Here is a 12,522-nt window from a genome sequence, read left to right as displayed (position 1 = left end):
TGTCTCAATGTTGGTAATTTTAGACATTTTTATAGTGTGTGTTTTTTGTTTATAGTTTGTCCAGTATGTATAGTGTGTTTATAGTTCGTGCATTGTGTATATTTGTGTATAGGGTGTATGTGTATGTGTATGCTTGTGTCTGTGTGTAAGTCTATTGCAAATGATTATGCTTGTTTTGAATTGTATTGAATTTTCTTTTCAATATGTAATATCTCAACCAGATCCAATGTCTTATTATCTTTCATAGACTGAAATGAAGATTTGGAAATCATAGAATATGGTTCTCCTGAATTGGTATATAATTAAATACCTGTGCATGATGTGTCAAGATGTAGTTATTAAGTCTTATCGGGGATAGGGTAAAGATGAGGAACATTTTTCAATAGAAAGCTTATTAAAAAGATTAGGTATATCCTTGAAATATCTGCTAGATTTGTTCATCGATACTTTTGATAAAATTTGTCCAAAGAACTTAATAGTGTTATAATTTTTTTGAAAAAAGTTGTCCCGACAATCAAATAGTGTGATGATTTTTTTTATAGATATGGTGAATCATTTGTTTTTGAATCACATTTAATCCATTGGGGACATCTTAACTAGCTAATTGTGTAAATAATTATTTGGATTTTAGTTTGAAAAGTTTTTACTATACAGAGGAAGCATATCGACTGCCCTTTTTTTAAAATCTTACAAGACTGGAATACTGAGTGGTTAATGCTGTTTAGTAATGTCTGAAATATGTATATTCACATGATCTCATATAATGATTTGAATTTCAAAATTATATTAGCACTTTTCTTATTGCTTGAATTGGAACTTTGTTTATCTATTCTAATTTTTCTTCATAATGTTGTCTACTGACAATATCTCCGATTCTATTTTGTTTATCCAATGTCGTTTCTACATTTATTTTGGCAATTATAGCTTTCTTTTGAGAAACTTATTGTTTTATTTTTTCCAACAGGCCGTTGGAGGGATGAAAGTTGTTTGCCATGAATTGGCACATGCAATTGTTGACCCTGAAGGCAGCACAATGGATGACATAGTGAAAGATACTGATAGACTAGTTTCATGCCGGGCTAATAAGACAATTATTATGCTATTTTTGGCGTACCACTTCGACATTGTTTCCAAGAGATCCTCACTATTGTTATCATTTCTTGCAGGTTGCGAAGACTTTTGACTTCAGCCTCACTCGTGCCTCTTCATTATCTTGTAAATTTGTATTGAACCCTAAACCATAAACCCTAAAATACTCAGATGCAAGTAAGTTGTTATTGCTTTTGTTGATTCATGTCATGATATTGATTATTTGGGTGTTAATTGAGGTCTGAAGTTGTTGTACTTTTGTTGCAGAACAAGAGGCTTTCTTATGCACTTAAAGAGAGTACTCTTGATAGTCTCATCACAGATAAGTTACTATGGCTTTTGGATGATAGGGTTCCATAGATGGTTTGCTTATATCTTGCATTTTCTACTCGTCAGGTTTAAGTAGGACAAAGAGAATAACCAGAAGTTGTTTATGAGGCTATGGTATGTGTACTCTGAAGTCATGTCATTGTCTGATATTTAAAAATGTTTCCAGCCTATGTTGTCATGTCTCAGTGGGTGTTTTCTGTTTATCGTGTGTGTATAGTGTGTAGTTCGTGCATTGTGTATATTTGTGTACAATGTGTGTGTCTGTGTGTAAGTCTATTGCAAATGATTATGCTTGTTTTGAATTGTATTGAATTTTCTTTTCAATATGTAATATCTCAACCAGTATCCAATGTCTTATTACCTTTCATAGACTGGAATGAAGATTTGGAAATCATAGAATATGGTTCTCCTGAATAGGTATATAATTAAATACCTGTGCAAGATGTGTCCAAATGTAGTTATTAAGTCTGATTGGGGATAGGGTAAAGATGAGGAACATTTTTCAATGGAAAGCTTTTTAAAAAGATTAGGTATATCCTTGAAAGATCTGCTAGATTTGTTCATCGATGCTTTTGATAAAATTTGTCCAAAGAACTTAATAGTGTGATAATTTTTTGAAAAAAGTTGTCCCGACAATCAAATAATGTGATGATTTTCTTATAGATATGGTGAATCAATAGTCTTTAAATCACATTTAATCCATTGGGGACATCTTAACTAGCTAATTGTGTAAATAATTATTTGTATTTTAGTTTGAAAAGTATTTACAAGACAGAGGAAGCATATCGACTGCCCTTTTTTTAAAATCTTACAACACTGGATTACTGAGTGGTTAATGCTGTTTAGTAATGTCTGAAATATGTATATTCACATGATCTCATATAATGATTTGAATTTCAAAATTATATTAGCACTTTTCTTATTGCTTGAATTGGAACTTTGTTTATCTATTCTAATTTTTCTTCATAATGTTGTCTACTAACAATATCTCTGATTCTATTTTGTTTATCCAATGTCGTTTCTACATTTATTTTGGCAATTATAGCTTTCTTTTGAGAAACTTATTGTTTTATTCTTTCCAACAGGCAGTTGGAGGGATGAAAGTTGTGTGCCATGAATTGGCACATGCAATTGTTGACCCTGAAGGCAGCACAATGGATGACATAGTGAAAGACACTGATAGACTAGTTTCATGCCGGGCTAATAAGACAATTATTATGCTATTTTTGACATACCACTTCGACATGGTTTCCAAGAGATCCTCACTATTGTTATCATTTCTCGCAGGTTGCGAAGACTTTTGACTTCAGCATCACTCGTGCCTCTTCGTGATCTTGTAAATTTGTATTGAACCCTAAACCATAAACCCTAAAATACTAAGATGCAAGTAAGTTGTTATTGCTTTTGTTGAGTCATGCCATGATATTGATTATTTGGGTGTTAATTGAGGTGTGAAGTTGTTATACTTTTGTTCCAGAACAAGAGGCTTGCTTATGCACTTAAAGAGAGTACTCTTGATAGTCTCATCACAGATAAGTTACTATGGCTTTTGGATGATAGGGTTCCATAAATGGCTTGCTTATATCTTGCATTTTCTACTCGTCAGGTTTAAGCTGGACAAAGAGCACAAACCTGAAGTTGTCTATGAGGCTATGGTATGTGTACTCTGAAGTCATGTCATTGTTTGATATTTAAAAAATATTTCCGGCCAATGTTGTCATGTCTCAATGTTGGTAATTTTAGACATTTTTATAGTGTGTGTTTTTTGTTTATAGTTTGTCCAGTATGTATAGTGTGTTTATAGTTCGTGCATTGTGTATATTTGTGTATAGGGTGTATGTGTATGTGTATGCTTGTGTCTGTGTGTAAGTCTATTGCAAATGATTATGCTTGTTTTGAATTGTATTGAATTTTCTTTTCAATATGTAATATCTCAACCAGATCCAATGTCTTATTATCTTTCATAGACTGAAATGAAGATTTGGAAATCATAGAATATGGTTCTCCTGAATTGGTATATAATTAAATACCTGTGCATGATGTGTCAAGATGTAGTTATTAAGTCTTATCGGGGATAGGGTAAAGATGAGGAACATTTTTCAATAGAAAGCTTATTAAAAAGATTAGGTATATCCTTGAAATATCTGCTAGATTTGTTCATCGATACTTTTGATAAAATTTGTCCAAAGAACTTAATAGTGTTATAATTTTTTTGAAAAAAGTTGTCCCGACAATCAAATAGTGTGATGATTTTTTTTATAGATATGGTGAATCATTTGTTTTTGAATCACATTTAATCCATTGGGGACATCTTAACTAGCTAATTGTGTAAATAATTATTTGGATTTTAGTTTGAAAAGTTTTTACTATACAGAGGAAGCATATCGACTGCCCTTTTTTTAAAATCTTACAAGACTGGAATACTGAGTGGTTAATGCTGTTTAGTAATGTCTGAAATATGTATATTCACATGATCTCATATAATGATTTGAATTTCAAAATTATATTAGCACTTTTCTTATTGCTTGAATTGGAACTTTGTTTATCTATTCTAATTTTTCTTCATAATGTTGTCTACTGACAATATCTCCGATTCTATTTTGTTTATCCAATGTCGTTTCTACATTTATTTTGGCAATTATAGCTTTCTTTTGAGAAACTTATTGTTTTATTTTTTCCAACAGGCCGTTGGAGGGATGAAAGTTGTTTGCCATGAATTGGCACATGCAATTGTTGACCCTGAAGGCAGCACAATGGATGACATAGTGAAAGATACTGATAGACTAGTTTCATGCCGGGCTAATAAGACAATTATTATGCTATTTTTGGCGTACCACTTCGACATTGTTTCCAAGAGATCCTCACTATTGTTATCATTTCTTGCAGGTTGCGAAGACTTTTGACTTCAGCCTCACTCGTGCCTCTTCATTATCTTGTAAATTTGTATTGAACCCTAAACCATAAACCCTAAAATACTCAGATGCAAGTAAGTTGTTATTGCTTTTGTTGATTCATGTCATGATATTGATTATTTGGGTGTTAATTGAGGTCTGAAGTTGTTGTACTTTTGTTGCAGAACAAGAGGCTTTCTTATGCACTTAAAGAGAGTACTCTTGATAGTCTCATCACAGATAAGTTACTATGGCTTTTGGATGATAGGGTTCCATAGATGGTTTGCTTATATCTTGCATTTTCTACTCGTCAGGTTTAAGTAGGACAAAGAGAATAACCAGAAGTTGTTTATGAGGCTATGGTATGTGTACTCTGAAGTCATGTCATTGTCTGATATTTAAAAATGTTTCCAGCCTATGTTGTCATGTCTCAGTGGGTGTTTTCTGTTTATCGTGTGTGTATAGTGTGTAGTTCGTGCATTGTGTATATTTGTGTACAATGTGTGTGTCTGTGTGTAAGTCTATTGCAAATGATTATGCTTGTTTTGAATTGTATTGAATTTTCTTTTCAATATGTAATATCTCAACCAGTATCCAATGTCTTATTACCTTTCATAGACTGGAATGAAGATTTGGAAATCATAGAATATGGTTCTCCTGAATAGGTATATAATTAAATACCTGTGCAAGATGTGTCCAAATGTAGTTATTAAGTCTGATTGGGGATAGGGTAAAGATGAGGAACATTTTTCAATGGAAAGCTTTTTAAAAAGATTAGGTATATCCTTGAAAGATCTGCTAGATTTGTTCATCGATGCTTTTGATAAAATTTGTCCAAAGAACTTAATAGTGTGATAATTTTTTGAAAAAAGTTGTCCCGACAATCAAATAATGTGATGATTTTCTTATAGATATGGTGAATCAATAGTCTTTAAATCACATTTAATCCATTGGGGACATCTTAACTAGCTAATTGTGTAAATAATTATTTGTATTTTAGTTTGAAAAGTATTTACAAGACAGAGGAAGCATATCGACTGCCCTTTTTTTAAAATCTTACAACACTGGATTACTGAGTGGTTAATGCTGTTTAGTAATGTCTGAAATATGTATATTCACATGATCTCATATAATGATTTGAATTTCAAAATTATATTAGCACTTTTCTTATTGCTTGAATTGGAACTTTGTTTATCTATTCTAATTTTTCTTCATAATGTTGTCTACTAACAATATCTCTGATTCTATTTTGTTTATCCAATGTCGTTTCTACATTTATTTTGGCAATTATAGCTTTCTTTTGAGAAACTTATTGTTTTATTTTTTCCAACAGGCCGTTGGAGGGATGAAAGTTGTGTGCCATGAATTGGCACATGCAATTGTTGACCCTGAAGGCAGCACAATGGATGACATAGTGAAAGACACTGATAGACTAGTTTCATGCCGGGCTAATAAGACAATTATTATGCTATTTTTGACATACCACTTCGACATTGTTTCCAAGAGATCCTCACTATTGTTATCATTTCTCGCAGGTTGCGAAGACTTTTGACTTCAGCATCACTCGTGCCTCTTCGTGATCTTGTAAATTTGTATTGAACCCTAAACCATAAACCCTAAAATACTAAGATGCAAGTAAGTTGTTATTGCTTTTGTTGAGTCATGCCATGATATTGATTATTTGGGTGTTAATTGAGGTCTGAAGTTGTTATACTTTTGTTGCAGAACAAGAGGCTTGCTTATGCACTTAAAGAGAGTACTCTTGATAGTCTCATCACAAATAAGTTACTATGGCTTTTGGATGATAGGGTTCCATAGATGGCTTGCTTATATCTTGCATTTTCTACTCGTCAGGTTTAAGCTGGACAAAGAGCACAAACCTGAAGTTGTCTATGAGGCTATGGTATGTGTACTCTGAAGTCATGTTATTGTTTGATATTTAAAAAATATTTCCGGCCAATGTTGTCATGTCTCAATGTTGGTAATTTTAGACATTTTTATAGTGTGTGTTTTTTGTTTATAGTTTGTCCAGTATGTATAGTGTGTTTATAGTTCGTGCATTGTGTATATTTGTGTATAGGGTGTATGTGTATGTGTATGCTTGTGTCTGTGTGTAAGTCTATTGCAAATGATTATGCTTGTTTTGAATTGTATTGAATTTTCTTTTCAATATGTAATATCTCAACCAGATCCAATGTCTTATTATCTTTCATAGACTGGAATGAAGATTTGGAAATCATAGAATATGGTTCTCCTGAATTGGTATATAATTAAATACCTGTGCATGATGTGTCAAGATGTAGTTATTAAGTCTTATCGGGGATAGGGTAAAGATGAGGAACATTTTTCAATGGAAAGCTTATTAAAAAGATTAGGTATATCCTTGAAATATCTGCTAGATTTGTTCATCGATACTTTTGATAAAATTTGTCCAAAGAACTTAATAGTGTTATAATTTTTTTGAAAAAAGTTGTCCCGACAATCAAATAGTGTTATAATCCATTGGGGACATCTTAACTAGATAATTGTGTAAATAATTATTTGGATTTTAGTTTGAAAAGTTTGTACAATACACAAGAAGCATATCAACTGCCCTTTTTTTAAAATCTAACAAGACTGCATTACCGAGTCGTTAATGCTGTTTAGTAATGTCTGAAATATGTTTAAAGAATTGCTTCTGTTAAGACCTTTGCATAACCTTCATAATTTGTATATTCACATGATCTCATGTAATGATTTGATTTTCAAAATTATATTAGCACGTTTCTTATTACTTGAATTAGAACTTTGTTTATCTATTCTAATTTTTCTTCATAAAGTTGTCTAATTACATTATCTCCGATTTTGTTTTGTTTATCCAATGTCGTTTCTACATTTATTTTGGCAATTATAGCTTTCTTTTGAGAAACTTATTGTTTTATTTTTTCAAACAGGCCGTTGGAGGGATGAAAGTTGTGTGCCATGAATTGGTACCAGCAATTGTTGACCCCGAGGGCAGCACAATGGATGGCATAGTGAAAGATGCTGATAGACTAGTTTCATGCCGGGCTAATAAGACAATTATTATGATATTTTTGACATACCACATCGACATTTTTTCCAAGAGATACTCACAATTGTTCTCATTTCTCGCAGGTTGCGAAGATTTTTGACTTCAGCCTCACTCGTGCCTCTTCATGATCTTGTAAATTTGTCTTGAACCCTAAACCATAAACCCTAAAAATACTTGGATGCAAGTAGTAAGTTATTGCTTTTGTTGAGTCATGTCAAGATATTTATTATTTGGGTGTTAATTGAGGTCTGAAGTTTTTATTACTTTTGTTGCAGAATAAGAGGCTTGCTTATGCACTTAAAGAGAAGACCCTTGATAGTCTCATCACAGATAAGTTACTATGCTTAATGTGTGTGCTATGTGTGTAGTTTATTTAGCCCGTTTGTTTTGATGTGTGAATTTTGTGTTGTGTGGGTGTAATACTTGTATTTTGTGTATAGTGTGTAGATTAGTATGTACAGTGTGTGTATATGTATAATGTGTTTATGGTGTGAGTTCGGTGTTTATTTTTTGTACATGTATATTTTGCGTGTAATGTGTAATTTGTGCATAGTGTGTGTGTATATTGCATGTTTATACTTTGTGCTATGTGTGTAATTTATATTACTATGTATATTTTTTGTTTGGTTATGCTATGTATAACGTAGGTCGTGTGTATTTTGTGTATCATGTATGTAGTTTAGTATGCGTAGTGTGTGTATTTTGTGATGTGTACATGTAGGTGTTATGCTTGTATTTTGTGCATAATTTGTTTAAGGTGTATGCTATGTGTGTATTTTCTATATGTGTACATTGTGTTTATACGATGTGCCATGTGTGTATTTTGAGTATAGTTTATTTAGCCCGTTTGTTTTTGTATTTTGTGTTGTGTGGGTGTAATACTTGTATTTTGTGTATTTTGTGTGTAGATTAGTATGTAAAGTGTGCGTATATGTATAATGTGTTTATGGTGAGAGCTGTGTGTTTATTTTTTGTACATGTATATTTTGTGTATAATGTATAATTTGTGTATAGTTTGTTTATTGCGTGTATACTTTTTGTATAGTGAATGTGTTTTGTGTATATTGTATATAGTTCGTTTGTTTTGTGATTAGTACATGCAGCGTGTGTTTATAATTTTTATGTATTATGTGATGTGATTGTGGGTGCATTGCTTGTATTTTGTGTATGACGTGCTTATAGTGTGTGGTATATGTGTGTTTTATATGCTTGTTTATTTTGTTTACAGTGAGTGTAGAGCAGCATGTGCAATGTGTGCATATTGGGAGTATTGTAGGTATTTTTTGTACGCTTTGCATATTTTGTGTATTGAGTGTGTAATGTACATTTTGTATATTATGTGCAATATTGTGTGTATTGTGTTTATAGTTTGTGTAAAGTGTGCATTTATTTTGTGTATTATCTACAATATTTGAAGTGTGTATTTTTTGTTGTGTGTAAATGTGGTTATAATGCTTGTATTTTGTGTATGATGTGTTTATACTTTGTGCTATGTGTGTAATTACTAGTAGTATGTATATTCTTTGTATTGGTTATGCTTTGTATAATGCAGGTCGTGTGTATTTTGTGTATCATGTATGTAGTGTAGTATGCTTAGTGTGTGTATATTTTGATCATAATTTGTTTAAGGTGTGTGCTATGTGTGTATAGTTTATTTAGCCCGTTTGTTTTGATGTATGAATTTTGTGTTGTGTGGGTGTAATATTTGTATTTTGTGTATAGTGTGTAGATTAGTATGTACAGTGTGTGTATATGTATAATGTGTTTATGGTGTGAGTTCGGTGTTTATTTTTTGTACATGTATATTTTGTGTGTAATGTGTAATTTGGGCATAGTGTGTGTGTATATTGCGTGTTTATACTTTGTGCTATATGTGTAATTTATATTACTATGTATATTTTTTGTTTGGTTATGCTATGTATAACGTGGGTCGTGTGTATTTTGTGTATCATGTATGTAGTTTAGTATGCGTAGTGTGTGTATTTTGTGATGTGTACATGTAGGTGTTATGCTTGTATTTTGTGCATAATTTGTTTAAGGTGTATGCTATGTGTGTATTTTCTATATGTGTACATTGTGTTTATACGGTGTGCCATGTGTGTATTTTTGAGTATGTTTTTATTTAGCTGTTTGTTTTGATGTGTTGTATTTGTGTTGTGTGGCACGTGTAATACTTGTATTTTGTGTATTTTGTGTGTAGATTAGTATGTAAAGTGTGCGTTATAAGTATAATGTGTTTTATGGTGAGGAGCTGTGTGTTTATTTTTGTCATGTATATTTTTGTGTATAATGTATATTTGCTGTATAGTTTGTTTAATGCGTGTATAACTTTTTGTATAGTGAATGTGTTTTGTGTATATTGTATATAGTTCGTTTTGTTTTGTGATTAGTAATAAGTTCGTTGTTTTCCAATGCATGTGGAGGCTGGAGTCAATAAAGACAATAAGTATGTCAACATTGCTTGAGTATAACTGCCGGGGGTTACAAGTTTTGTGACAGACACCAGTGTTGGAAGCTAGAGGATTAACCTGGATGGATTGTATCTGGACGTGTTGCGCGTTCAGGTTCGTTCACGAATGTGGACATCCAATGTGTCAACCACGTTTGCTTTGCCGCGCCATGTTGACTATGTGGCTAGCTAGCTTGGATTGGTGAGGTGGTCTAAAATAATTATATATACTGAGCTCGGGTAAGCTCAAGCGGCAAGTCTAAAGACCAGACCCAAAGAATAGCCAAAGACCAATTACTAGTATCATGATAATAATAATTCAAAGCGCCAAGCCCAATGACCAGTCCCAAGCGCCGATCATTTATCGTCCAGCACAAGGCACAATGCTACGCCTCCGCCCCACCCATGACCACGGCATGCGCGGGCTGGGGCTGTTGGCCTCGACGAGGCGAGACAGGTGCGCGACCCCGGGGCGTACGTGTGTGGGCTATGCCGCCCTTCCTAACCCACTATAATTATTAATCCCTCCGTCCCACAAAGTTTGTCCCACTTTACCATTTTCGTTCGCCCCACAAAGTTTTGTCCCACTTGGAATCTTACCAAAAATAGACATTAAGACAACTCTCAATCTCCTCAATGTGGGACCCTTATTCCAGTACGCATCTCCATTTAATACAAAATCAAATGATTTCTTAAAACTCATGCCTGGTCAAACCGGAACAAACTCTGTGGGAGCGAGGGAGTACATGTTATAATTTAATCTACTCCCTCCGTCCCAGAAAAGCTCTCTCCGTCTCAGCTAAGATGACACATTTCTTAATGGGCTCGAGATTTTAGAGTTATTGGTTATTCTGGTTAATTTGAGTGAGAAGAGGGTGTGGAAGTATTACATGAGGAGAGGAAGAAAGTTGAATATTTAATTGGAAAGAGAAAAAAATAGTAGTTGTTGAGTGTATTAATTGGAGAGAGAAAGTACCAAATAGAAATGTATCATCTTGGTTGGGACAAACCAAAAGGAAAGTGTGTCATGTTAAGTGGGAAGGAGAGAGTATAAACTTTCTAATTTGGAATAGATAAACAACATACTTTCACTATACATCATTTTGTTTGCAACTTATACCATTATACTACACACTACTAATGAGGTGAAGCACCTCTACTAACACTATTCACACTACCTTTCATCTCTCTCTAGGGGTGGGTAGGTACGATTTACCTTACTGAAATCACCATATCGTATACCTTACCGTAAATTCGGTATGAAAAAAATCATACTTTTACCTTACCTCGGTATACCTATTTTCTGTATGACAAAATCCATACTAATACCATACCTTATTTTCAGTATACCGTACTTTTACGGTATACCTGACTTGCAACATCAATAAAAAATAAACAATTTGAGTTTTATTTATATTTTTTAATTTAAAAGTATATTAAATATATTTTATATTTCACAATTGATTTTCTAATTTAAAAAGATATTTTATATGCAGTTATATTTATAATTTACGGTATATACCTTAATTAAGAGTAGAGGTCTATTTTTCGAAACATATGACCAAAAACGAATTTGGTACAAAACTCGCTTTTAAAAAAACAGTTCCATAACAAATGAAATTCTTATCGCATTGGTCCTTTTTTTGACAATTCCGTCAAAAAACTAACGGTCATGCCTGTGCAATTAGCATTGACTGTTAGTTTTTTGACGAAACCGTAAAAAGGACTACTACTTCGTCGACGTTTTCATTGATAATGGACTTGTTTTTCAAAAAGTGAATGTTTTGGACCAAATTCGTATTTTAGTCATTTGTTTAAGACCAAAATTGACCTTTACTCAATTAACTATATATACCGGAATTTCGGTATGCATTGGTAAGCATGGTATATGAAAATTCATACCGTTACCATACCGAAATCTTTCGGTAAGGTATCATACCGTACTGAAAATCACGGTATAACCGAAAATTTTGTATTTTCGATATTTTGTCTATATGATAAGGCATATATTTCAGTATTTTTCCCCGCCCTATTCCTCTCTCTTATTTTATTTATAATTTTATAAATATTAATGTTATTACTCCATTTTTTTTTATATTTATAATTTATATCTATCATCTATAATCTATAAATATATAAAGCCACAGTTTTTTCAGGCTCAATTTTCCCGCCCAATTTGATAAATATGGCTGAAACGTATATTAACTTCTTAGCTACATATTGCAGAGTAAGCTTTTGCAATAATACCCATTACGTGAATATTCATGGGGTAATAAGCCGCTTAGTGAAAAAGTCAACTTTGTTAGAAAGAAGCTAGTGATTAAATGAACTATTTCTCCCACTTTATATCTCGAGCCTCGTGATCTATGTGGAAGTGAGAGGAAATTATTGAGTTGATATACTCCTTCCATCCCAGCTCAAGTTATTGCCGTTGTTTTATAAAAATGATAATAAATAGTTAAAGTGAAGAAGAAAATACAGTAAGAAAGAGAATAATATAGAAGAGAATCGTATCAGCATTCTTACCTACTTTATTTTCTTTATATTTTTACTATTTATTATATTATTTTTTCCGAAACTCACGGTGAAAAACAGTCAATCCCTTAGAAATGAGAGGGAGTGTGTCTTAAGAGATGCGGTCAGATCAGTATTGAGTTGGCAATTTCCATAATAGAGGCGGTCATATCAATTTTTAAATCTATCAAATAAAA

Source organism: Salvia splendens, chromosome 19, assembly GCF_004379255.2.
Source record: "Salvia splendens isolate huo1 chromosome 19, SspV2, whole genome shotgun sequence".
Classification (NCBI taxonomy): Eukaryota; Viridiplantae; Streptophyta; class Magnoliopsida; order Lamiales; family Lamiaceae; genus Salvia; species Salvia splendens.
The sequence above is the reverse complement of the archived record's forward strand: the minus strand, read 5'-3'. Positions refer to the sequence as shown.